Source organism: Gopherus flavomarginatus, unplaced genomic scaffold, assembly GCF_025201925.1.
Source record: "Gopherus flavomarginatus isolate rGopFla2 unplaced genomic scaffold, rGopFla2.mat.asm mat_scaffold_1301_arrow_ctg1, whole genome shotgun sequence".
Classification (NCBI taxonomy): Eukaryota; Metazoa; Chordata; order Testudines; family Testudinidae; genus Gopherus; species Gopherus flavomarginatus.
In genome coordinates this window covers 31799-57637 of record NW_026114667.1, presented here as the reverse complement: position 1 = coordinate 57637, position 25839 = coordinate 31799, and the positions used below count along the sequence as shown (strand labels likewise).

The following is a 25839-nucleotide window of genomic DNA, read 5'->3' as shown; positions in this document are numbered from 1 at the left end:
CTTAGTGTGACCTAGTGTGCCTGGGCAGTCCTCACTGAAAATGCCAAGGTCAGAGCAGGCTGAAAAAGGGAGAGCAGATGCTCCCCATACTGGTGGTTAACACTGAAGTTAAACTCACTGACCAGTCACAAACTGTGTTTCTGATCCCACACTGGTTAACGAGACTCTGAAGAAAGAAATCACACGGCCCCCTTTATTGCATGACAGTTCTCTGACTCCTAATCAGCAACTAGGTCCCGTACAGTGAGAGGTTATTTAAAACTCTGCTCACTGTGATACAGCATGGCCAGAGGGCAGCAGGAGAGTGATCCTAATTGGATCCAGGAAGTGGGTGGGTAGAAGGTTAGCCACATTACCCAGGTTTGGATCTCATCCAAAATACCATGCTGCCAGCCAATCCTTTAGCAATTAAACTAAATGTTTAGAAGAAAGAACAAATGAAAGAATGAAGTTAAATTCCATCCTTCCAGACAATTCTTTAGCATCTAAACTAAAGGTTTAAAAGAAAGAAAGACAGAAAGAATTTAAATGGAAAAGCAGTCAGATACATTCCAAAATGGATATATCAGGTTCTTAGCAGTATTGGTGAGTTGCTGGCTTGAAAGTCTGTCTGGAAACGCATCCACAGCTTGGATGGGTCATTCAGTCCTTTGTTCCAGGGTTCAGTTTGTAGAGAAGTTGCTCCAGAGGTAGGAGGGGGATTGAAGACAAGATGGAGATGATGCAGCTGCGCTTTATATTCCTTTTGCCATGTGGCTTGTACTTCCTGTGTCCCAAACACAAGCTTCACAGCACATGGCATGGAAAAGCTTTGGAGGTTTCATTACACAGGCAAACCCCGGCATGTCTTGCTGACTCAATAGGTGTCCCCTTGGTCCATAGGTTCATTGTACAGCTGATGACCCTCAATGGGCCATCAAACATGCTAGGCAATGTTGATGCCAATATGTCTGGGGGTGTCACCCAGAAAAACTGCACAAGTCTGGAAATACAGATATACCTTACATATCTGTAACTCACAATACAAAGGTGATAGAAACATAGAAACAAAATTATCATACTTGGCAAATCATAACATTTTCACTGACACTTTACATGGCATACCTAGCATGATTCATTGCAATTTTATCAGATTATATTATTTTATTATTAATACCAAAGTGTCTCACAATTTCATGCAGTCTCACACTTGCTAAACTAGTGAATTCCCAGGACCAGTTCCCAGCTCCTTGAAGATGCCAAACATTGTGCTTATGAGGGATTGAAATACCCACATATCTGCTGGGAACACACACACAGACACTGTGTCAATCTGTACCCCTGTGTTCACTCTTCTAGAAAATTATGATCAATTTTGTACCCAGTATGGCTTGTGAGGTATCATTAGAAAACGCATAACCTACTGAATATTATCCTCCTGTTAAAATGTGTAGTAACACTGTATGTAAAATTGTGAGATTTTACAGTATGATATTACTGAAAAAGTTACAGTTCTGGGGAACACCCACAGACCAGTTCCTCAGAGACAGCAAGGCAAACAGCTGGTCAAACAGCCATTCTCCTGCAGGGGAAGGTGTGAAGACATTAAGGGCTGGTCTACACTACGGGGGAAATCGATCTTAGATACGCAAATTCAGCTACGTGAATAACGTAACTGAAGTCGAATATCTAAGATCGGATTACTCACCCATCCTCACCGCGCGGGATCGATGTCCGCGGCTCCCCCTGTCAAATCAGCAACTCCGTTGGGGTTGGTGTTGTTCCGGAATCGATATAAGCGCGCTCGGGGATCGATATATGGCGTCTAGATGAGACGCCATATATCGATCCCCGAGCAATCGATTTTAACCCGCCGATACGGTGGGTAGTCTAGATGTAGCCTTACATTCCATCACAGGGACCTATTGAGGCTGTTGTGGAAAACGACCACAGGATTAATATTTGAATCAGCTCAGCCTGAGGCTCTTTTCTTGGTTACAAGCACGCAGGGGGCGACAGCTATTGGAATACTGTTCCTGAGCTAAAAATCACACAAGCCTTTTACAGCTTAAAACCACAAACAATGACACATACGTTGCACGTTAATTTCCTTATTTGGAATATATTGCAAAATATGATGCAGGTCAAAAGCAAGCTGAACAATCAGTTTTCCATATTTGGCCTTTCCTGTTATTTTTATTACACCTGGTGATATGGGAGCAAGACTCTCCATGTCTCAAGAAATGTCACTACCAACCTAGGCCATTTTCACATGCTGGGGTGCAATCCAGATCAGCGAGGAGTTGTGTCATCTGTAATCCTGGGTGAGATTCAGTGTTCTGCTGCTGGAGCTCCCCTGTCTGGATACTCCCAGCCAGCGTTCAAGGACGCACTGAGTGTCTGTATGATAAGTAACCCTGGACTGGCAGCTCTGACTCCAGCCGCCTGCTTGTTACACCCCAAGCACATTCTGGTTTGGGTAGAGAAGGCTCAGGTTTGAGAGAAGGCTGGGGTAGGAAGCTTCTGTTCATTATGCTGGACCTAACCCCAGTTTTACTTGAGTAAAGAGGAGATATTTGACATTGTGTGATGCTGCTCCTGTGCTCTGTTCCCAAAGTGTTCTGCAGCAGAGGAGGGTCTCTGGTAGTATGTATGTTACTGGCCTATTGGGGTGATGCTGAAACAGGACAGGGTACAGATGGCATTGTGGGGGTGGCATGAACCTTCACTCTTCATTTCCCCTTCCAAGAACAGAAGGGACAGGAATCCTTACCCAGCAAGACCATCGTCTCATAGTTCCCCTGCATGACATCTCTGTAGAGGGCTCTCTGAGTGGGGTCCAGCAGAGTCCCCTCTTCCCTGGAGAAATACACAGCCACCTCCTCGAAGGTCACCGGCCCCTGAAAGAGCAGGAGTCCAATACTCAGTACCTGCTGACCCACTCACAACCCCACTATTCACGGAACAGCAGCACCAGGGAATGGAAGCTCCGGGAGGCACATGTTAACAGAGTCCCACCCCACCTTGCTTACAGCAGCCAGGAGCATCAGAGGGTAGAAAGAGAGAACCTTTGTGTCTCCCATCTGACAGACAGAAGCAGGGTCTTCACATTTATCACATAGCTACTAGCCAGAGCTTAATATAGGAGATGGGGCTGTCTCTGGACCCTGATAGTGGCTCCCTGGTAGGAATCCAAGCACTCTCCAAATAAAATATATGGAAGAAAGGGGAAGTCAATCATAAAGAATAGAAGTTAGAAGGTCAGAATTGTAGTGCCCATTAACAAAGGTTTAGAGAAAATAGAGCCTATCAAACTAACGGGATATCCTTATTGGATGAGATCAAAAGTTTGGTTGCAGCTAATAGTATTGATGTAATATACCTAAACTTCCGTAAGGGACATGACTTGATTAGCACAATATTTTTACTAAAAAAAACTAGAATGATACAAAATAAACACGGCATACATTAAATAGATTAAAACTCTGATAGTAAATGGGGAACCATGATCGAGTGGATTTCTTTCTAGCAGGTTCCTGCAGGGATTGGTTCTTGGCCCTGTGCTATTTAACATTCTTATCCATGACTTAGAAGAGAGTACAAAATCATCACTGATAAAGTTTACAGTTGCCACAAAGATTGGGGTTGGTGGTAATTAATGAAATGTCAGTAGATTCAGGCTCCATCGCTGAGAGTCTGGGAAGTTGTCCCAGCCCTGGCTGGAGGGTTATTTCCTGTTCCACAAAGAGGGGAAGTTCCATTCCCAACTCCTGTGCCTTGAAATTAGGACCTATCTGACACTACACCCCCATATTCATCATAGTGGTATGATTATAATATGATTAGGACATAATTATGATCTATTTTGTAGAAGATGCATCATGTGTGGTGTCACTGGAAAAGTTCTGATTTGCTGAATATGATTATCCTATTTGTGTGCACATATCATGTTCGTATCTGAAGTTATGGATATTGACTCTGTATCTGTATTTCAAATGTGCTTACTCTGGGTAACACCCACAATGAGCCTTTCAGGTACAACAATGAAGAAGCCAGACAGTGCTGATGGCTCAACAAAGACAATGGACTGTGGAAGAGCTTAGCCTTCCTGTGAATGTTTCAGCCAGCCTATGAGTCATGTCTACTATGACTCAGCAGGGCCTGTGACCAGACCACATGACACTAAACTCCATTTAGTACCTGTATTTTTCCACAACTGGACTAGGAACTGAGTTTGGAACATAAGGTTCCCACCATATGAAAAGCTACATAAGGTGGGGTGTGGACATCATCTCTTGGCCTCATTCTCCACACAAGAGAACTTCTGGAAACACCTGAGAAACAAAAACGGATGTGGGGGAAGTGCTGCTCCAGGATCAAGAGAATTCTAGCTTGTGTATGGAAACTTGGAGGACTGCTTGTACCATCAGTCAGGGGAGAAATTGCTAATTCAAATTCTATCCATCTAGTATGTTAGGCTTAGTCTGAGTTTTGGTTATTTGCTAAATAATCTGCTTTGATCTGTTTGTTATCACTTATAATCACTTAATCTATCTTTCTGCAGTTAATAAACTTGTTTGATGCTTTATCTTAACCAGCGTATTTTGAGTGAAGTGTCTGGGAAAATCTCAGCTTGTTGTGCACATCTGTCCCATATCGAGGGGAAGGGGACTACATTAATGAGCTTGCATTATAGAGATCCCTGTGCACTATAAGATGGTATCATTCTGGATTTATACTACAGCAAGTGTGCAAGGTTGGGGAGTGGGAAATTGGCTCTTGTCTTCTATCTGTCCTTGAGTGGCTTAGGTAACGCACTCAGGTAGCTTAGTTGGCTGCATGGCGCCACCTGCTGTTGTGTTGGGTGATAACAGGCCCTGGAGAGGCTGGCGAAATCTCCAGCAAGCAGTGTGAGAAGGGCCAGCCCAGCGTGAGGGTTAGAGGACACAGCAGTTCCCAGAAGCTCCACAAACTGCCTCCTGGGGGTGCAACCCATCACGCCCCTACACTACACAAGTCTCAGCAGGTTTGTCACATGCTGTCCCTCCCTTTCTCCACCCGAGATATTTCCTGCTTCCCACCACCTCTAGCAATTCCCACCCTCTTATGCATTTACTGCTCCTCAACCTCCAAGCAGAGCCCGCCACCCTGATAATCTCTTACCTGAGCCAGCTCCATTGCAGCCATTTCCTTGCCCCTGGGAGGACGAGATGATCTGCAGCAAAACATGGATGTTATTCTCTGGCCTGCCGGGGTGAAAAGGGCAAGGTGTGAGAATTCAGACTAGGCTTTTGTCCAATCCACAAGCCGATTGCCCCCAGCTTTTCCCCTGCTAATGCACATTCTAGGTTCTAGCACACTGTGAAGCACAGAGTGACCTTATTCCAGTACAGGCCTAGCCCCCTCCCACCAGGATGTAACCCTCTGACACATGGGGAAACCCTCCCAGTAACAGTCTCTCTCTTACACATATCAAGTTTGCGGACAACACCAAGCTGGGAGGGGTTGTAAGTGCTTTGGAGGATTGGATTAAAACTCAAAATGATCTGGACAAACGGGAGAAATGATCTGAAGTAAATAGGATCAAATTCAGTAGAGAAAAGTGCAAAGTACTCCACGTTGGAAGAAACAATCGGAGGCCAGAGAAGAGCAGAAACAAAGGAGTCACTCTGGGGGATTCTCCCTGTCATTGTCCCCAAGGCAGCTGTCTTAGGTTTACAAAGGTGTTTCATGTTCCAGCCTTTATACAGTCTCTCCTGGGAGTGCCCCTTTCATGGACTGGGCCTAGTTTTAGTTTTTGGTAGTTAACAATCTTGGTTTATTGTTCATCTAACCAGTATGTGTGGATTGAAGTGTGTTGGAAACTCTGTTTGGGATAACAAGCTGGTGCATGTCATTTTCCACTGATGAAATGACAGACTTCATATGAGCTTGGGTCGTTCACTAGAGTGCTGGACAGTGCAAGATGCACATTTCTGGGGGAAAGTTGGGCACTTGAGAATTTGCTGGTTTTTTCCTGAGGTGTAATTCATGAGTGGCTGTCTAGCAGCACTCAATACTGTGTAGCTGGGAGTGAGTTACATGCTGAAGACTGTGTGTTAATTGGCCAAGAGGGGCTGTTCTCGCGGGAAAACAGTGGAAAAGGCACCCCATGCTGGAGGACTGAGGGGACAGCTATTTAAAAGTCCACATTGTACTCTGGGTAACATCACAGACACTCATTATGACAGAGCCTCTTACAACACAGAGAAAGTAAATCCATGTCCCAGAAACCGAAGACTCCAGAAAGAGGGCAAGTGTCCCTGGCACTGCTTCTTGCTGACAGAGAGGAAACAGGAAGGGCAGGGATATTACTGAATCCAGGATCTCAGCAGTACTAGATGACAGGATAGCACATAGTGCAGCCCATTGGAAAACACAATCCCAACTATACATACAAAATGATGGGGTCTAAATTAGTTGTTTCCACTCAAGAGATGGATCTTGGAGTCACTGTGGATAGTTCTCTGAAAACATCCACTCAATGTGCAGCAGCAGTGAAAAAAAGTGAACAATGTAGGAAATAATTGAGAAAGTGATAGATATGACAGAATATCTCATAGATCATATTTGTAAAAACAGCAAATAAATCCATGATACACCCACATCTTGAATACTGCATGCACATGTCACCCCATCTCAAAAATAGATATATTGGAATTGGAAAAGGTTCAGAAAAGGGCAACAAAAATGATTAGGGGTATGGGACAGATATGCCAGACCTAACCCCCAGTTTCACTTGAGCAAACAGGAGATATTTGACACTGTGCAATACGGCTCCTGTGCTCTGTTCCCAAAGTGTTCTGCAGCAGAGGAGAGTCTCTGGTATTATGTGTGTCACTGGCCTATTGGGGTGATGCTGAAACAGGACAGGGTACAGATGGCATTGTGGGGGTGGCGTGAACCTTCACTCTTCATTTTCCCTTCCAAGAACAGAAGGGACAGGAACCCTTACCCAGCGAGGTCACAGTCTCATAGTTCTCCTGCATGACATCCCAGTAGAGGGCTCTCTGAGTGGGGTCCAGCAGAGCCCACTCTTCCCTGGTGAAATACATAGCCATCTCCTTGAAGGTCGCCAGCCCCTGAAAGAGTAAGAGTCCAACACTAAGGACTTGCTGCCCCACTCACAGCCCCACTATTTGTGGCAGAGAAGAGTGAATCAAATGGAAGCTCTGGGTGGATCATAGTCAGGAGAGTCCCACCTCGACCTGGCTCTGAGTATCCAGCAAATGCCAGGGTGAGGGGATGAAGAGAGAGCCCCTTATCTCTCCCAGCATATCCATCACCCCCTACTAGCCACTGACTGATAGAGGAGATGGAGCCCCTAGCAGGGTCCAGGGAGAGCTCGCTGGTAGGATGCCCAAGACCCTCCTCATTGTGAGGAGCGGGATATGAAGGGAGAGGCAGCTCCAATAAGCCTGACTCATGGGTGTCCCCTTTATATCTCACAGCAGCTGATGGTTAATGAGGTCAGGCTCCAGCACAAGAAGTCTGGTCAGTTTGACTAGCTCCATGTAGGTGGGTTATTTTCTCTCTTCACAAATTAGGGCATTTCCACCTCCAAACCTCCTGGGTCTGTTCCTAGAATCTAGGCCACTTAGTAAATAACTCCCAGCAGGTCTGCCACACCCTGGCCTCCTCCTTTCCCCACGCTGTGAATTTCCTGCCCCGCTCCAACCTCCAAACCAGACTCTGCAAACCTTCCCACCTCTGGTGTATTTGCTCTCCCTTTCCTCCAGCAGGAACCCACCAGCAACCCCCCGATAATCTCTACCTGGACTGACTCCACTGCAGCCATTTCTCTTCCCTGTCCCACGCCAGGCTGGGATGAGCTGGAGCAAAACATTCTGCAGCCTGTCTGGGGGAGAAGGGCAGTTGTGGGCGTTTCAGAACCGGTTTTAGTTAATTTCACATCACAATTCCCCCAGGCCCTTTCCCTGCAGACAGACACCCTAGATTCTGTCATGCTGGGAAATGCTCAATCTGTTTATTACAATTTACACCTGGTCCCTCCTGCCAGAGCTGGAAATCTCTCCCCCACATTTATATCTCCCACTGCCCCTTTCAGTCTCTCCTTCCCCTGTCCTCTCTCCCTGCCCCTCTGGCTGGGACAGTCCCATTCCTGGGGGCTTTGCTCTCCCATGGCTGGATTTCCTCCTGGCAACCGCTAATGGGAGGAGAAATGAGGTGGTGTTGTTTGTGCAGAGTCACTTTCTTGCCAGACCCTAGGACATTCCCTGAGGTCTTTCAGTTACCTGGAGACTCTGGCTCAGAATTTAGTAATAACAGGGCCCAGGACTGCCCTAGGGGGCTAGGACCAGCTGCAGAAAGTCATCCCCTGGGCCGGGCAGAGAAGAAGCTTTAATTAAGGTCACTTCCCAGCACAGAGCCCCACTGGGGGAGCAGCAGCTGCCAAGCCTGGTCTCCCAGATCACAATGGAGGCTGCAGCATCTGACCCAGGAAGCTGAACCCCAATATCCTGAGCAGAGAGGGACAGAGTGTATGAGCAGCTTCCCTCCTTTAGCTCTCTGGGGAGAGCAGCTAATGGGAGCCCCTCCTCACAGGGAGAATGGCTGATCTCATTTGACCCACTGTCCATCTGGAATCACTCCTTGTCTTTCCATACAGTGACTCTGGATTAACAACGGTCTCAATGACACCGGATTTCAGAAAGAATGAGTTCAGAACGCTGTGGAAAAGACCATCGTGTGGCAGTGCTGACTCCCTTCCCACCTCCCTCACCCCCGCAGATCTAGGACAAGGACTGGGGGCAAAAAATTTTCCAAACGGAACCGAAAGTTACTGCAGTTTTCAAAAGAAGAGAAAAGTAAATTCTGTGATTTCACACTAACAGTGTTTGCTAAGTGGACAGAAAGTTATCACAGTGACAGGGCACGTGACTGGGGAATGGACTTGGTGACCTGGTGACTAGGAGCCAGAACTCTAGCACAAGTTGACCAGAGAGAAGGATCATGGTTAGCAGCAGCCCCCAGACAACCCCTAGTACCCAGAGCCCAGCCAGGGGCCCCAGACACCCCCCAGCCAGGATCCCATCAGATATTCCCTGGGACGCAGTCCCCAGATTCCCTGGCCAGGGACCCCAGATACCACTCAAAGCCCCACCGGAAGAGAACCCCCACCACACCATGATTGCCAGGTTGGGAATCCCAAAGGGTTCCCCCCACCAAGAGCCCCCAGCAGCCAGGGACCCCCTCACGGGACCCCCCCACTGGGAACTCAGTCCCTCACTGCCTGCCTAGGAACTTCCCCACCCTCCAGAACGATCTACCCTGACATTTGCCTGGGACCCCCTCCTCTGCCCAGTGTGACCCCCTGATGCTTTACAGTGCGACCCATCACTCTGCTTCCCTGGCATGCCCTCACCTAGTGCCAGGGATCCCCTCCCCCAGCTCTGTGCACTGGGCATGGCAACAAAACCAGGAACCAACGGGGGAAGCACAGACAGAGCCCCTGGCACAGAACCAGGCTCCCTCTAACCCTCTGTCCCGCCTCCCCAAGAGACACCCACCCCCACTGTTCTGCAGCCACCAGGCCCCCAGCGATACTCACTTCCAGGACCCATAGCCTCAGGGATGGGCACATCAGAACCACCACCCCCGAAAACCCCAAACCTCCACAACCCACCAACCTGACTAGGGTACCCCCTGCCCAGCCACCCAGAGGCCTCCCCCTACCACAAAGCCCCTTCAGCTGCAATCTCCCCACACAGACACCTTCCCTGCCCCTGCAAGTGTTACCTCACAGAGTGTGAGAAGTGGCTAGAAAGTTAACACCACCTCCTGCTGGCCAGTCACACAGGCAGAGGGAGTCTAGGGAGTGCTTCTTTAAAAGGAGAATGGAAGGCCTGGAGGGCAAGAAAGATCCACAGGCTGTCACTAGCAAATAATGACCACCATGGATCCACCCCAGAGGCGGCTGCATCTTAGCACATTGGGAAACAACCCATCATATTCAATTAGAAATAAAGCAACTAGAGAGAAGTGGGCAAATGTTTGGGGTATTTTATATCAATCTTTGAGACTCGCAGAGAGAACCCTGTCACAAAGGACATTTGATAACATGAGAGAAAACCACCAAGATCGGAGGGGATTTGATGTTGCTATTAAATAACTAGTGGAAAAGGGGGACTGTTGGACTGGATTTCATATGACGGTCCAATACATAAACAGAATGTGATGGTCTCCCCCAGCCACGGGCAACCATTCAGGTGAGCAGCTCAGAGCCCTTTGAGGAGCTGATTTAAGGGCGGGGGGGGGAGCTGGAAGGCTCCCTGGACAATGGAAGGGGGCCGCAGGGGAATTGGGAAATGGGGTCTGGGCAGTCTCCATGGGGGATGTGCTCCTCCCTTCCCTTCCCTGCCCTGGCAGAGAACGGGAACCTCATCCCATCCCACTCCAGTGGGAGACATGTTCTGGGGAATGACCCAGGGCAACAATTTCCCACCCAAACAAGGACAAATCGCTGCAGATAAAATGGGTGGGAAAATCCACCCCCCATCGGAGAGATTTTAAATTGACATTTGAGAAGTATGGAGAGAAAAGGGAAAATCAGAGGCAATTAGAGAGCTGATCATTGGGGGCGGGGGGAGGAGAATCTCCCTGGATTTTATAGCCACGTGTGATAATGAGAGAGAAAAGGGGAAATCTTGAGAGAATGTGTGTGTGGGAGGAAGTGGCAAAAACAGGGACAGGATCCAGTTAACTCACCTCCCTCCCACCCCGGGAATGTCCTGGCTGCACAGAGACAGATCTACACCCCCACCCCAGTGACCTCCCCCCACTGCAACTCCGGCTTCTCCTCCCCCCTCGACACCTCCGCCCTCACACCAAAGGGGAGGGGCTCTGCCAGCGCCTCCCCCTGAGCTCAAGTCCTGCTCCTCCCCCCAGCCCGTATTGTGCCCTTTAGCCCCCCACGAACCCTGCCTCCAGCTGCCTGACCCCCCCCGCCCATCAATTTCCTGCTGTGCGCCCGCCCCTCCCACGCTCCCTGTTACTCCCCCGCCCCGCTCCAGCCCCACCCCCACCCCCAGCGCCCGGCGGAACGTTACGGCTGGTCCGGGCAGGGGGAAGGGCAGCGGCTTCAGCGGCTGTTACTGGGCATGCGCAGTGCCCGGGAGTAGCACATTGCTATGGGGAGGGATTTAATACACCGCCCCCCCCGCCTGGCCCGGGGCCCGGCCCTCCCCCCCACACGATGGCCGGGCCCCGGCCCCCCATTCCAGAGGGGCGGGTGGGCGGATCCTCCTGCAGCTCCACTGGGGCCGAGGCGCCTTCAAGGCTTCTCCCAGCCTCCCTGGGGCAGAGTCACTTTCCTGCCCCCCAGCGCCTCTAATTCCCCGGGGGCTCCGAGTCACAATATCCCAACGCCCTTCCCCCGCCTGCAGCTCCGGTTTCTCCCCTCCCGCCACCGCCAGACACACCAAGGGCAACCCCCGGGCCCCAATCTCTGTCCCCACCTGGATCCCCAATGTGCCAGAGCAACGCCCCCAGGAGCTGCTCCGCCCCTGAGCTGAGCCAGAGCCCCGCCCCCAAGAGCTACCCTTCCCATGGGCTGTGCCAGAGCCCCGCCCCCAGGAGCTGCCCTGCCCATGGGCTGGCAGCGCTGTCCCCAGGAGCTGCCCTGCCCCTGAGCCCCAGGAGCTGCCCTGCCCATGGGCTGTGCCAGAGCCCCGCCCCCAGGAGCTGCTGCCAGAGCCCCGCTGCCCCGCCCAGCCCCCCCCAGGAGCTGCCCTGCCTGGGCTGTGCCAGCCCCGCCCCCAGGAGCTGCCCCGCCCCCGGGCTGTGCCAGAGCCCCGCCCCCAGGAGCTGCCCTGCCCATGGGCTGTGCCAGAGCCCCCCCAGGAGCTGCCCCTGCCAGGCCCCCGCCCTGCTGTGCCAGAGCCCCGCCCCAGGAGCTGCTGCCCCTCTGTGCTGGAGCCCCGCCCCGAGGAGCTGCCCCGCCCCCGAGCTGAGCCAGAGCCCCGCCCCCAGGAGCTGCCCGCACCTGGGATGTGTCAGAGCCCCGCCCCCTGGAATTTCCCCATGTTGGGTCTCTGAGCTTTGTTCTCCTGCCGCCTTCTTCCCAGCACCCCCTGCTCCCTTCCTGTGTCTGCACACACCCCCCCTCCCCCGGGGCCGGCTGCAGTGCTCGCTGAGGCTGACTCCAGTGGCTGAAGTTGCCTCCATCTCTGCTTCACCTGGAGGGGGAGAGACAAAGAGAGGAGATGGTCCCAGGGTGTGAAACCAGAATCAGGGGGCAAGGAAAGAAGGACTGTTTGGAAAGGTGGGTTTTTTGTGGGTGGGGATGAGCCAGAGGGATTCAGAAGAAGTTGGGCAGCAGAGGCTCAGGGAAATTGAGGGGAACCTCCTGGGTGTCTCAGTGTTGCCCAGGGTTTGTACAGCATCTTGCATAATATGGGGTCTGATCTCAGTCATGGTCTGTGCAGCACCTGGGAGCCCTGATGTCTGATTCCTGATCACAGGCTCTGGGAATGGAGAGAGGGAAACCTCAGCACCTGAAGCTTAATGCAGCCCTGTGTGCAACCCCTGCTAGGGTGATCCGACAGCAAATGTGAAAAATTGGGATGGGGGTGGGGTTAATAGGCACCTATATAAGAAAAAGACCCAAAAATCGGGACATCTAGTCATGCTAGTCCCTGCTGTTCTCATAAGGGGTTGGCTTAGAGAGGGTTTGGCTACACTTGCAGCTGTCCAGCGCTGGGAGTTAAAGCTGTCTTCCTACAGCTGTTTAGGGAAAGCGCTGCAGTGTGGACACACTGACAGCTACCAGCACTCTGTCATGGCCACATTTGCAGCGCTGTTGGGAGTGGTGCGTTATGGGCAGCTATCCCAGCATTCAAGTGGCTGCAATGTGCTTTTCAAAAGAGGAGGGTGGGGTGGAGTGTGACACGGAGCGTGGGGGAGACAGAGCGAGTGGATTTTTGGAGCTGACACTGTGTCAGCTCCCTGCCTGTCAAGTTCAAGCCTCCTCCCCCCACCCCTCTCTCATTCACTAAATGCAAATAGCCGCCTTTGTTTTTTTCCTCACAGACCAGATAAGCCGCTGATCCAAAACAGACCCCTCCCCCCCCGTGCCCACCCGGCTGCTTCTCTCCTCAAGCAAACACCAGCTGTGGGTGTTCCAAAGGGATCCCCCTGCCTCTGCTCATTCACTGCCAACAGTAACTGTGTTTGGTTTTTAGATAAGCAGCTACGGGAGCCTTGAGCTCACAACAAAACAAACAGAGGCATCACACCAAAACAAAGAGCGTTATCTCTACTTAAAAGCATTATGGGAAGGTTCCGGAGGTCAGTGACAGCGTAGTAAGATTAATCACTGTTTACACTGGCACCCCAGCGCTGCATCACCAGCTGTGTTCTCTTTATTCCTCTCGTCGAGGTGGAGCACATGCAGCACTGTAGCCAGGGAGATACAGCCCTGTATGTGCCTTGCCAGTGTGGACGGGGAGTAAGTTACAGCGCTGTAATGCCACCACCTGCACTGTAACTCTCCAGTGTAGCCAAGGCCTGAGTTGTAGTAATAATAGCAGCCAAGAATCCGGTGGCACCTTATAGACTAACAGACGTATTGGAGCATGAGCTGTCGTGGGTGAATACCCACTTCGTCAGATGCAACAATAGTCCCATATGGGCTAGTGTTCAGGATTCCTGGTTTTCACCCAGGTGGCCTGGGTACAACTTCTGGTGTGGGAAGAGTGCAGAGCTTTTGCCCAGAGTGGAGGCAGGAAATGAAAGGAACAGGAAGGGATCCTGCCAGCAGTGGAGTTAGACAGTGTAGGGAGGGGACCCCAGAAGTGGGGGTGGGGCAGTGGTTTGCGGGGAGATGAGGGAAGGATCCCAGCAGTGCGGGAAGTTGACAACCTGGAGAGCACAGGCCTGGAATGGGGACCTGGAAGAGTGAATGTGTCCCTCTAAACCCATCAACTGCAGACTAGGCAGGCTTGGAAGAATTGTGTATTTGTTGGTAAATGTCAATTTCTGTGTAACCACACAACCCAATGGCAAAATATTTCCATCAATAATCATCAAAATTGACAGATGGGTAAAGTAAGAAACATGCTGCTTGAGAACTTATCATGTTGTAGGAGCAGCAGTGATCTGTATGCTCTGTATAACCTGTATGCTCAAAAGGTCTGTTAAACTCCCCCAGCTTGTGTCCTTTCCCTCTTCGAATGCCTGTGAAGTGGCTTTCACACTCTCCTTTGTACCTCCAGTGAATGCCCTTCACCCGGCCCATCTGGCCAGTGGTTCGCTGTGTTACATTCTATTGCACCTCAGGGAGACTGATCTTCATCGCACCGTCCATCGTTGCGCTGTGAGACACTTACCTTAAAGGATCCTGACATCTCCACTGCCAGGCCTGTCCTGGGAGCGTGAGTATGAGTGTGACACCCTCCCCCATCCCTTCGTTTGAGCTTAGCTATCAAGCTAATAAATGTGCTGCTTTCTGCCAAACTCTGGGGGGGAGGGGCATTATTAGTCCTCTCTAAGCTTACTAACTGACCCAATTTTGGGTAACACAAGCAACATTGTTTGATCTGTTATTGTACCAAACGGGGAGATGGTTGTCTATAAAGGAGGGTGAAGACTAAATGCCTCTGATGAGAATGGGATTTGAACCCATGCAGGCAGAGCATAATGGGGTAGCAGTCCATCACCTTAACCACTCGGTCACCTCATCTGAGCTGTCAAAAAACGGACAGGAGGAGAAATCTAAGGCCGGCAGAGATAGGGACACTAAGGAGTTTTTAAATACTAAGCGTAAGCAGGGTCTGAATGAGCTCCCCTCTCTCACCTAGTGAGGAGCTGGGGAAAGACTTCCGGAACAGACCGTGTTTGCATAGACACACCTACTCTGCCTAGCTATGCAGCATGATGGGGCCGCTTCCCCAAAATGACCAGTTTGGGATAGGTCTTGGGTTACTAAATGACTTTAGGATTGAGTGGAATGAAATGTTATTCTCCTTCCTGTATGAGTGAAGGGCAGCAGAACACACCTAGTCCGTCCTGATGGAGGGGTAGGTGAGTGAGGAATAGCTTTTATTGGACTGCAGAGAAGTGATTGAGGACGTCACCCTAAACCAGTGGTCCCCAAACATTTCACATTGTGCCCTCTTAGCCATGGCTGTGGCCCCTCGGAAGCCGCGGTCAAGAACCGGGGCTGGGAGGAGTGGGGCTGTTGCTTGCTGGGGAGAGGGGTGCGGACAGGGGTAAAGGGGTCGACGCCGGGCTGGGAGCCAGAGTCTCAGGCTGAGGGTGGTGTTGGGGAAGAGCTGTGGCAGAGTGGTGCTCCATCCCTTCCCTCTATGTGGGCTGGCTCAGGTCCTGAGGTGCCCCCATGAATGTTCCTCTGTGTCCCCCTAGGAGTCAGCACCCCACATTATGGGGACCACTGAACCCTTACTCGCTAAGCCGGGGCTAGTGATGCCAAACCCCCGGGAAAGGGAGAACAAGTGTGGGGGCCCCAGCCACCAGAACCATGCCCCTACCTTCTGTCTGTGGCTCTACCCCCTTCCACCCATGGCCCCATCCACTGTCACTTCTGTTCCACCCCTTCCCCCACCAGCCCCACCCTATCACTCCTTTACCCCTGCCCCGCTGTGGCCCTGAGACCAGAGAAGCTCTGTGCCCCTGCTGCAGCCCCCGGGCTGTAGCAGGGAGTGGGAGCTCCTCCAGCCCTGGGGCTGACATAGGGGAGACTTTTCCAGGGGGACCTAACTTGGCCAGGGCCCCTGATCATGGGCCCCACTGTCCCCTTGGCAGTGCAAGGTTTGGGGAGGCTGAGCCCCCTTGTCATAAACAGATAGCTAAGGGTTAATGTTCTTTTACCTATAAAGGGGTAACACCAATAACCTAAAACACCTGACCAGAGGACCAATCAGGAAACAAGACTTTTTCAAATCTGGGTGGAGGGAAGTTTGTGTGTGAGTTCTTTGTTCTTTGTCTTGTGCCTGTGGCGTCTCGGCTATGAGAGTGATTTTTCTATCTCCTGCCTTTCTAATCTTCTGTTTCCAAGTTGTAAGTACAAAGATAATAAGACAATAAGTTTATATTGGTTTTTTTGTATTTACATGTGTGTAGTTGCTGGAATGTTTAAATTGTATTCTTTTTTGATAAGGCTGTTTATTCATTTTTTTCTTTTAAGCAAATAACCCTGTATTTGTCGCCTTAATACAGAGAGACCATTTTTATGTCCAATTCTTTCTTTTTATATAAAGCTTTCTTTTTAAGACCTGTTGGATTTTTTCTTTAGTGGGGACTCCAGGGAATTGAGTCTGCAGCTCAGCAGGGAATTGGTGGGAGGAAGAAGTCAGGGGGAAAATCTTGTTGTGTTAGATTTACTAGCCTGACTTTGCATACCCTCTGGGTAAGGGGGAAGAGAGATTAGCTATCTTGGTACTTCTATTTCCAGGACTGGAAACAGGGAGAGGGGAGTCCCTCTGTTTAGATTCACGGAGCTTGCTTCTGTATATCTCTCCAGGAACCCAGGGAGGGAACACCTGGAGGGGAGGAGGGGGAAGGGAAATGGTTTATTCCCCTTTGTTGTGAGACTCAAGGCATCTGAGTCTGGGGGTCCCCCGGGGAAGGTTTTGGGGAGACCACAGTGAGCCAGGCACTGTATAAATCCCTGGCTGGTGGCAGCTTTACCAGGTCCAAGCTGGTAACTAAGCTTGGAGGTTTTCATGCTAACACCCATATTTTGGACTCTAAGGTCCAAATCTGGGAAAAAATGTTATGACACCCCTCCCCCCTGAGCCTCCATTACGAGCCGCCCTGGCTACCACTGCTCAGTGTGTGGCCAGTCTCTGTGTTTTCTGCTGCTCGTTCTGGGGAGCCTGGCCGGCCTTAGGGGTGGTGCCCCCCGATAGCTGCCCAGGGCTCCAGGGGTCAAAGGGCACCGTGTGGCAGTGCAAAGGTGCTCACTGCTCTCCCCTGCCCCAATGCTCCTCCATGGGTCCATAGAGGTTTGAGGGGAGTAAGGAGCAACCCTATGTGCTCCATGTGTCCTGGTCACTTTTCCCACTTGGGCTGTGCTGTGAGGGGAGCATCAGAAGCTGCTGCTCTCTGCCCTCCCGCTATGCAGCCCGGCTGAGGAATGTGACCTGGATACAGGGAGCTCGGATGATCTCACTTCTTGCCCCCACATCCCACAGCCCCTAGGGGTGCCCAGATGAGCAGCGTTCCAGGGAGGAGTGGGGGGCAGCAATGCCAGCTGCTCCATGCACACAGGTCAGTCTCCCCATGTGGGTGCAGGAGGGGGTGCAAGGGTTTCTGTGATGCCTATTCTATCAATATCGTCACTCAATCCCAGGCACTCAAATTCACCAGTCTTAGTACTTAGACGTTTAGCGTTTGTATTTAAGCACTTCTAAAATGTGTCCCATTTTAGCTGTCTGCTATTACATGATGTAATTGAGGGAGACTCTTTCATTTCACTGTCTCTTATCAGAACCTACCTGTACATTATCATCTTCCATCCTCTCCACCTTACTAGGCTATAGAGAATCCCTGTGAATAGTTCCTCTCCTAACGGATGTCTCTGTCTGAACCCTGTGCTCCTCAGCGCCTGTCGGCTTTCCCCAGCTCTGTGGCTGTGTCTACACCGCGCACCTTACCACGGTGCAGCTGTGCCACTCTAACCATGCCATTGTAAGGTGCGCTGTGTGGCCGTCCTTATCGCTGAGAGAGAGCTTCCCCGGCAACAAAGCCAAACTACCTCCAATGAGGGGCAGGAGCTTTGTCACCGGGAGCACAGCTCCACCTATGATGCGCTGTTCACACTGCCGCTTTTCATGGCTCAAATTTTGGCATTCGGGGAGTGTTTTTTCTCACCGCAGAGAGACAAAATTTTTAGCAACAAAAGCCGAAATTAAAAAAAACTCCTATGCAACCTATTAAATTTTACCTTCATATAACCTTTATACTGCCTCCAGTTCTGGTATCCTCATTTGAAAAATATGTTGTGAAATTGGAGCTAGGGCAGCAAAGAGCCACCAAATGTTCTGAGGGCTGGAGAAAAATGCCTTCCAGTGAGCTATTGAAAGAGCTCAACCTGTTTAGCTTATCAAAAGAAGATTGAAAGGTGATTTCATTGAAATGTTGAAGGGCCTTAATGGAGAGAAAAGATTGGGTATTTACGGGCTCTTGAATGGAGCAGAGAAAGGCATAACAAGACCCAATGGCTGGAAAGTGAAAAGAGACAAATTCATATTACAACTGAGGCACAATAGTCAACAGCGAGGATGATTCACCACAGGAGCAAGCTACCAAGGAAAGTGGTGGATTCACCATCTCCTGATGTCATTTAATGAAGACTAGATGCCTTTCTGGAATGTGTTTGCCCCAAAGTAGCTGTTATGTCATACAGGAGGCCTGTGATATGCAGGTTAGATGCTCTAATGGTGTCTTCTGACCATGAAATCGACTAATTTCTGAAAAACTGAGTGTAGCATTGGGAGCAGCGTCTGATGTTTTCCTGTCTAGCCGGCTTGCTGCCTAGAACGAATGCTCCTTGACTGGGGTGATCCACAGGGAGTAGCTCAAACCTCCAAAGTGCCTGGCCAGGGGCAGGACATTAGCCCAGCAAGGGAGGGGTGTGGCAGTGACATCACAAAGGACTTTTGCAGGACCTCAGACTATTGGTCAAAGGTGGTGGGGAGGTGGTGACCTCACAGAGAGATGCTGACATCAGCCAGGCAGGACAGGGGCGAGGGGACAGGGAAACCTCAGAGACCTCTGTGGCTTTGCCTCAGCACGTTTCCTTCTCCAGGTCTCTCTTTGAGGACTGAGAGATTATTTGGGGTCATGGACGTGAGCGCCAGGAGGAACCTCTTTCGAGTTTCCTCCTTCCCTTGTAGTGATTTTACTAGAAAACAGCCGTCCCTGGTTAGAAGGTAAGAGCCTCCTGGAGGTTTGAAACCTGTTCAGTCTGATCTATCTGGTGACAAGTGAATTCTAGGCATGGAAAACACGAGCTTAAGGAGGCAGAATTTTATTGCGCACCTGGGATTTTGTCCCTTAGAATCGCTGGGGACATTAGGGTTTGTCCTTTTTGTTTCACCTCTTCCTCCATCCCTTCCTCCTCTTCTTCTCTTGCTTCTTTTGTCCTTTCTCCTGTTCCCTTCCCAACAACAGGACGGAGGTGTGTGTGTGTGTGTGTGTGTGTTGCAGGGAAGTCCTCTGCAGCTCCCACTATAGAAGGTCCACCCAAAAATGTGGGACTGAAATAGTGCTCGGGCAGTGATCCGCACCGGTGACCTGGGCCATCCTTTGGGCTATCTGGTGAGAACCCTCAGCCTCCCGTCCTCAGTCTCTACCCTGATTGGTTGAGCAGGGGGTTATTGACAGGGAGGAGACTCAGGTCCTTGTTGTTCTCTTTTAAGATCAAGTAAATAAGTCAGAACCAGCTTCTCCCTCTTTCAAGTAGGGATAATAATGATCCGCTCTTACCTACCTCATGGTGGGTGAAGGATGCGGATCCATTTGGGAGTGTCACTAGAAGTAGTGCATAATATGAAGTTTCCCATCATGTTTACTCAGAGCAGATTATGACATAATAGATTAGCTGAAATAGTCTATTTTATTTGTATTTTTTTATTTTGAAATTGTTAATAGTAGCAACGACTTAGCTCAGATTGAAGCATCTTATCTAATGGTTGAGATGTAAGTGTCTCCTCTTTGTGTGCGAGGAGACAATTTAACACACTCTGACAAAGAGGAGATGCTTTTGTTTTGCAACAAAATATTTTTGCAAAGATCTTTCATCCCACTTGTTATGATTTTGAGAAACAAACTGGTTTAGTCTAAATGGGATTTTCGGACAGAAACTGTTTGAATGAAATTTTCCCACCATCTCGATTCCTGAGCTCTGGGGTGTTTTCATCTGTTAGAACAGGAGTCAGAATTGGTTGCTTCTCTTTCTGGCTCTGCCATCGCCTTGTTGTGTAGGCCTTGGGTAGGTCACTTCCCTTCTCCCATCTGTCCAATCGGAACAGGAACAGTTCTCGAACTATGGGCAGTTTAGAGCCCAAGTGAGAGAAGGGGTATTAAAGCCCTCTGTGAAGGAGAAAGGGGAGTTTCACAGTGTTTAGCACCAAGGAATTCTAAAGTTTGCTAAAATGTCTAGTCTGTGGAAACAAGAAATGGTCGGGGCCAAACTTATTAACCACTGCCTTTTTAAAGCCCATTCAAAGATGTGAGTCCCTATCTTTTAGGTACCTGTGGTTCTTTGCCAGCAGCAGAGAAGAGGTTCCTGCCTCCGTTTTTGTGGCCTTAACAAACCAGGTGTTGTGTCCCAGTTCTCGACTGAGACCCCTGAAAAAGAACATCTTCCCATCCATGAACAAGACAGGACCTATCTTTCAAAGGGGAACAAAAAGACCTCTGGGACTTACAGACTAGCTAGCCTGACTGCCATAGCTGGAGAGATCCTGCAATACATTCTTAAACACTCAGTTTGTCAGCAGCACCTACAGGATGATTTGGTTCTTATGACTAGTGAGCATGGTATTGTCAAGAACAAATCATTCCAAACCAATCCTCTTTCCTTCTTTGGCAGGGTTCTGGGCATGGTAGAGGTGAGTAAACAATAGATGGGATCTAGCTTGGTGTTACTAAGGCTTTTGACACAGTCCCATAGGACATTCTCAGAAGCAAACGAGGGAAATGCAGTCCAGCTGCAATCAATGTAATGTGGGTGCAGAGCTGGTTGAAAGCCAAGACTCCAGGAGCCCTTCTCCATGTTTAGCTGCCCAACGGGGAGGATGAACATAGTGGGTCTGGCAGGGATCAGTCCGGTGTCAGGTGCCAATCTATATTTTCATGAATGATTTGGAAAATGGAGTGGAGAGCATGCTCCTAATGTTTACAACTGACACCAAGCACTTTGGAGCACAGGATTGAAATTCAAAACACCCTTAACAAATTGGAGACTTGGTCTTCTTGAGCCAAACTCCATGGTTAGGGCTCTCTCTCTACACTGGGCTGAAGTGAAACCCCAGAGCCAAGCACTCCTCCTGGGCAGTGAGCTCCGACCTTGATTGGTCAGATGCTGCTTAGCACTGTCAGAGCAGCTTTTGCTGGGAGATTCTCCCAGCACTTTCCAATAGCGGGAAGGTATGAAATCCCCATTTGACTGCTGGGGACAGAGCCCGAGAGTGGGGAGCAACTTGCCCAAAGTCCCCAGGAAAAGGAAAACAACCAGCAGAGGAACCAATAGGAAACCCAGCAATGGAACTCAGGAGTCCTGGGGGTGTGCTGTGGTGACCAGATGTCCCAATTTTATAGAGACAGTCCGAATTTTGGGGTCTTATCTAGGATCCTATTACCCCCCACGCCGTCCCGATCTTTCACACTTGCTGTCTGGTCACCCTAGGGTGTGCACATGTGTGGGTCCCAGCTGCTCCCTGCCCCCCTCATTGAAGCAGATGTGCAGGGTTACTGCCCTGGGAAGTGCAGGGCACCAGTGGATGTGGGGTTGGCTGGAGGTAGGGTCTGTCTTCAGGCAGGGCAAGGGCTGCGTGGCTGGCTGGCTTCAGGCAGGGGGGTGCATCAGGGGTTGGCTGGAGACAGGGCAGGGAGGATGCGGCTGGTGCAGGCAAAGCAGAAGGTGCAGGGCTGGCTGGAGACAGAGGCTGACTGCCGGCAGGGCAGGGCAGGGGGTGCAGGGGTGGCTGCAGGCAGGGCGTGGGGCAGGGCCTGTGCAAGGAATTTTCATGCCCTAGATGAAACTTCCACCTTGCACCCTCCCCCCTCGCACCCCTGCCCTGAGGCGCCCCACCCGTGGCAGCTCCCCCCTCCACCCTGAGGCTCCCCTCTTGTGGCAACTCTCCTGCTCTGCCCTGCGGCACCCCCCTCGCCCGAGCTCACCCCTGCTCCGAGCACGAGCACCCCGAGCACGCCGTGGCCGCTTCACTTCTCCCACCTCCAAGACTTGCGGCGCCTAAGCCTGCCAGGCAGTCAAGCACCCTCCTCTGAGCCACAGCAGCCCTGACAGTTGACAATAGAGGCACCTTAACCCCTGAGTTCCTTCAATGTGTCCCCCTCGGGGGTCCAGCTCCGATCACCAGATACTCGGGGTATGTCTATACCACCTGCCGAATCGGTGGGCAGCGATCGATCCAGCGGGGGTCGATATATCGCATCTAGTGTAGATGCAATACATTGAGTGCTCTCCCCTCGCCTGCTGTACTCCAGCTCGGTGAGAGGCGCAGGCAGAGTCTACGGAGAGCTGCAGCAGTCAGCTCACCGAGACTGTGACATTATAAGTATAATCTAATATCTCATTGAAAGGTGACAGGGCCAGAAAGAGTTAATTAACTCACCTCACCGACTGACCTGACCCGTGGGTGAACCTTAAAAACTGGTTAACAAGATATGTAAATGAACAGAGCTTTGAAATGCAAGTCTGCAGTGTTAGAGGTAGAAGGGGAGGTGTTGCTCAGGTCTTGTGATGTAGGCAAACAAGTCTTGTCTATTGCTATAGTTTTAATTCAAAGAGCAAAAAAAGAATATTAACATTTATGATGATACTTGAGTGAAATAGTATTATTGTCTGTGTCTCTTTGAAGGTTGTGGTAATCTGTATCTGAACTGTTTAATGAATAAATTACTCTGTACTAATTGCCAGGATGCTTGGAAGGAGAGTTAAGCCTATTGTTTTCTCATGCCGAAAGGCTGCTGGAAATGTTTAAGAACCTGGGACACGATCCTTCTTCATCTCAGATCTGCTTTGGGTTTCAAGAGGGGGAAACCTTAAGCCACAACGATTGAGATCCCCAGTCATTGACTGGAGCCACCCTGAATATGGACATTGGATTATAACCTATAGACTATTTCTAAAAGGACTTTTGGCAACTACAAGCTCATCTCTACTTTGTATCTGAACCTAAAAAATTGAATTCAAGTCTATATGTCTATTAATCTTCTAACCAACACTCACTCTCTCTCTTTTCTTTTCTAATAAATTTTAGCTTAGTTAATAAGAATTGGCTATAGCATGTCTTTTAGGTAAAATCTAAGTTATAATTGAACCTGGTTATGTGGCTGATCCTTTGGGATCAGAAGAATCATTTCTTTAACATGATGAAGTAAGATTTTCAGGAATCATCATCATATCTAACAGGTGTGTCTGGACGGAGGCCTGAGGCTGGGTACTTTAAGGGAACTGCGTGGTTTAAACTTCTAAGTAACCAGTGAGGTACTACAGTAGCTGTTTTGTGCTGGCTTGGTAAATCTAAGTATTGAAATAACCAGCAGAGTTTGGGATTTGTCTGCCCTGTTTTGTTTGCAATTCACTCTGATTGAGTGAGCTGAGCTGACTCCCACGGGCAGCACCGTCACACCTACAGCCAGGCTGCAGAGGTCCGAGGGATCTTAGGGGCCTTGGGGTGCACAGATACCTATGTCCAGGCCATAGCGGTCCCTGGGGGGCTTAGAGAGTTTGGGGGGGACACAGATACCAATCTGCATGCTCTAGGGGTCCCATGGGGGCTTAGAGGGTTCGTGGGGGGCACATATTCCTACATCCAGGCTGTAGGGTTACCAGGGGGGCTTAGGGGGTTAGTGGGGGGCAAAGATACCTACGTCCAGGCTGGAGGCATCCTGGGAGTCTTAGGGGATTTGTGGGGGCCAAAGACACCTATGATGTCCAGGCTGTAGGGGTACCAGTGGGTTTTAGGGGTTCGAGTGGGCACAGATACGTATGTCCAGGCTGTATCGTTCCCAGGGGGGGTTAGAGGTTTCGTGAGGGGCACAGATATCTACTTCCAGATTGTAGATGTCCCGGGAGGGGAGGGTTAGGGGGGTTTTCGGAGTGCAAATACCTATGTCCAGGCTCTGGGTTTCCTGGGGGCTTAGAGGGTTTCTGAGGGGCACATATACCTATGTGCACACTGGAGTGTCGCAAGGGGCTTATGGAGTCTATATGGGGTACAGATACCAATGTTCTGGCTGTATAGGTCCCTCGGGGGCTTAGGGGGCTTGTGGGGGGCACAGATACCTAAGTTCAGGCTGGAGGGATCTCTGAGTGTCTTAGGTGTTTGGTGGGAGGCACAGATACCTACGTCAAGGCTGCAGTGGTCTCAGAGGGGCTTAGGGTCTGTCACGGAGTGTGGGGGAGTCCGGTCCTGCACCCCTCTTCCTGGGACTCACAGTGACTCTCAGCCAGCCAGTAAAACAGAAGGTTTATTGGACAACAGGAGCGAAGGATACAGCAGAGCTTGGAGGCACAAGCAGGACCCCACAATCAAGTCCTTCTAGGGGTTCAGAAAACTTAGTTCCCAGTTTGGGAATCCCTGAATTCCAACCACCCAGACCAAAACCGAAAGTGAACTAACCCAACTCCCTCCGGCTGGCCATTTCCTGTGTCCAGCTTCCTGGGCAAAGGTGCTGACCCCTCCCCCCGCCTAGCTCAGGTTACAGGCTGAGCACGTGTCCGGTCCTAAAGTCACCCCCTGCTCTCCCATCCCCCACACAGACAGTCCTTACTCCATCACAGTAATGCACAGAGCATTTCCCGCATGGAGCAACAGTGACACTATGTGGCCATGCACGGTAACGCAGAGAACATTTCCCATATGGAGCAACTGTGACTCCGTGTGGCCAGGCAGGATAATGCACAGAGCATTTCCTGCATGGAGCAACAGTGACACCTTGTGACCACACCAGGTAATGGACAGAGCATTTCCTGCATGGAGCAACAGTGACACAATGTGGCCATGCAGGGAAATGCACAGAGCATTTCCTGGATGGAGCAACAGTGATTCCATGTGGCCACGCAGGGTAATGCACAGAGCATTTCTCTCATAGAGGAACAGTGACAACATGTGGCCATGCAGGGTAATGCACAGAGCATCACGCCTATGTAGAGGCTGTAGAGATCCCTGGGGGGCTTAGGGGTCGTGGGGGGCACAGATAGCTACGTCCAGGCTGGAGACATTCTGGTGGGCATTAGGGGCTTCATGAAGGGCACAAATATCTATGTCAGGGCTGGAGAGGTCCCTGGATGGCTTAGGGGGTTGTGGTGAGCATAGATACATACGTCCAGGCTGTAGTGGTCCCTGGGGGTTTAAGGAGTTGGTAAGGGTCACAGAAACCTACGTATGGTCTGGAGGGGTCCCTTGGGGACTTAAGGGTTTGTGGTTGCGCAGATACCTACGTACCGGTTGGAGGGGGCCCTGGGGAGCTTAGGGGGTTTGTGTGGCGTACACATAGCTATAACCAGGCTGGTGGGGGCCCTATGGGTCTTAGAAGGCTGGTGGGGGGCAGAGATATCTATGTAGGGACTGGAGAAGTCCTGGGGAGGGCTTTGGGGGTTCCTGGAAGTCACAAATATCTACGTCCAGGCTGGAGGAGTTCTGGGGGTATTAGGGAGTTGTGCGGGGGCACAGATACCTATATCGAGGCTGTAGGGGTCCTGGGGTTGCTTTGGGGAATTTTGGGGTACAGATACCTACTTCCATGCTGTAGGGGTCGCTGGGAGGATCAGTGGGTTCGTGAGGGTGCACAGATATCTACGTCCGGTCTATAGGGATCCTGGGGGGGGCTTAGGGGTTTGTAAGGGGCACAGATACATTCATCCAGGCAAGAGGGGTCCTAGGGACCTTAGGGGGGTTCATGCTGGGCACAGATACCTGCGTCTAGGCTGGAGGGGTTTTGGGGGTCTTAGGAGGGTTGTGTGGGCACAGATACCTATGTCGATGCTGGAGGGGTCCTGTCATGTCTTAGCGGATTCGTGGGGTCAGAGATACCTACATCTAGGCTGGAGGGGTTCCGGGGGGATTAGGTGTGTTTGGGGGGGGA

General features: G+C 50.7%; 1 long non-coding RNA gene across 1 annotated transcript; it reads right to left on the bottom strand.

Annotated features, from left to right (window-relative positions):
- Positions 1-2785: 2785 nt before the first annotated feature.
- LOC127041980 (uncharacterized) lies at positions 2786-7056 on the bottom strand. Its single transcript, XR_007771799.1, has 3 exons — positions 6974-7056; positions 5143-5225; positions 2786-2879 (listed from the first exon to the last, which is right to left on the bottom strand). It is a non-coding gene; the product is annotated as an uncharacterized LOC127041980 (long non-coding RNA).
- Between the last annotated feature and the right edge of the window lie 18783 nt (positions 7057-25839).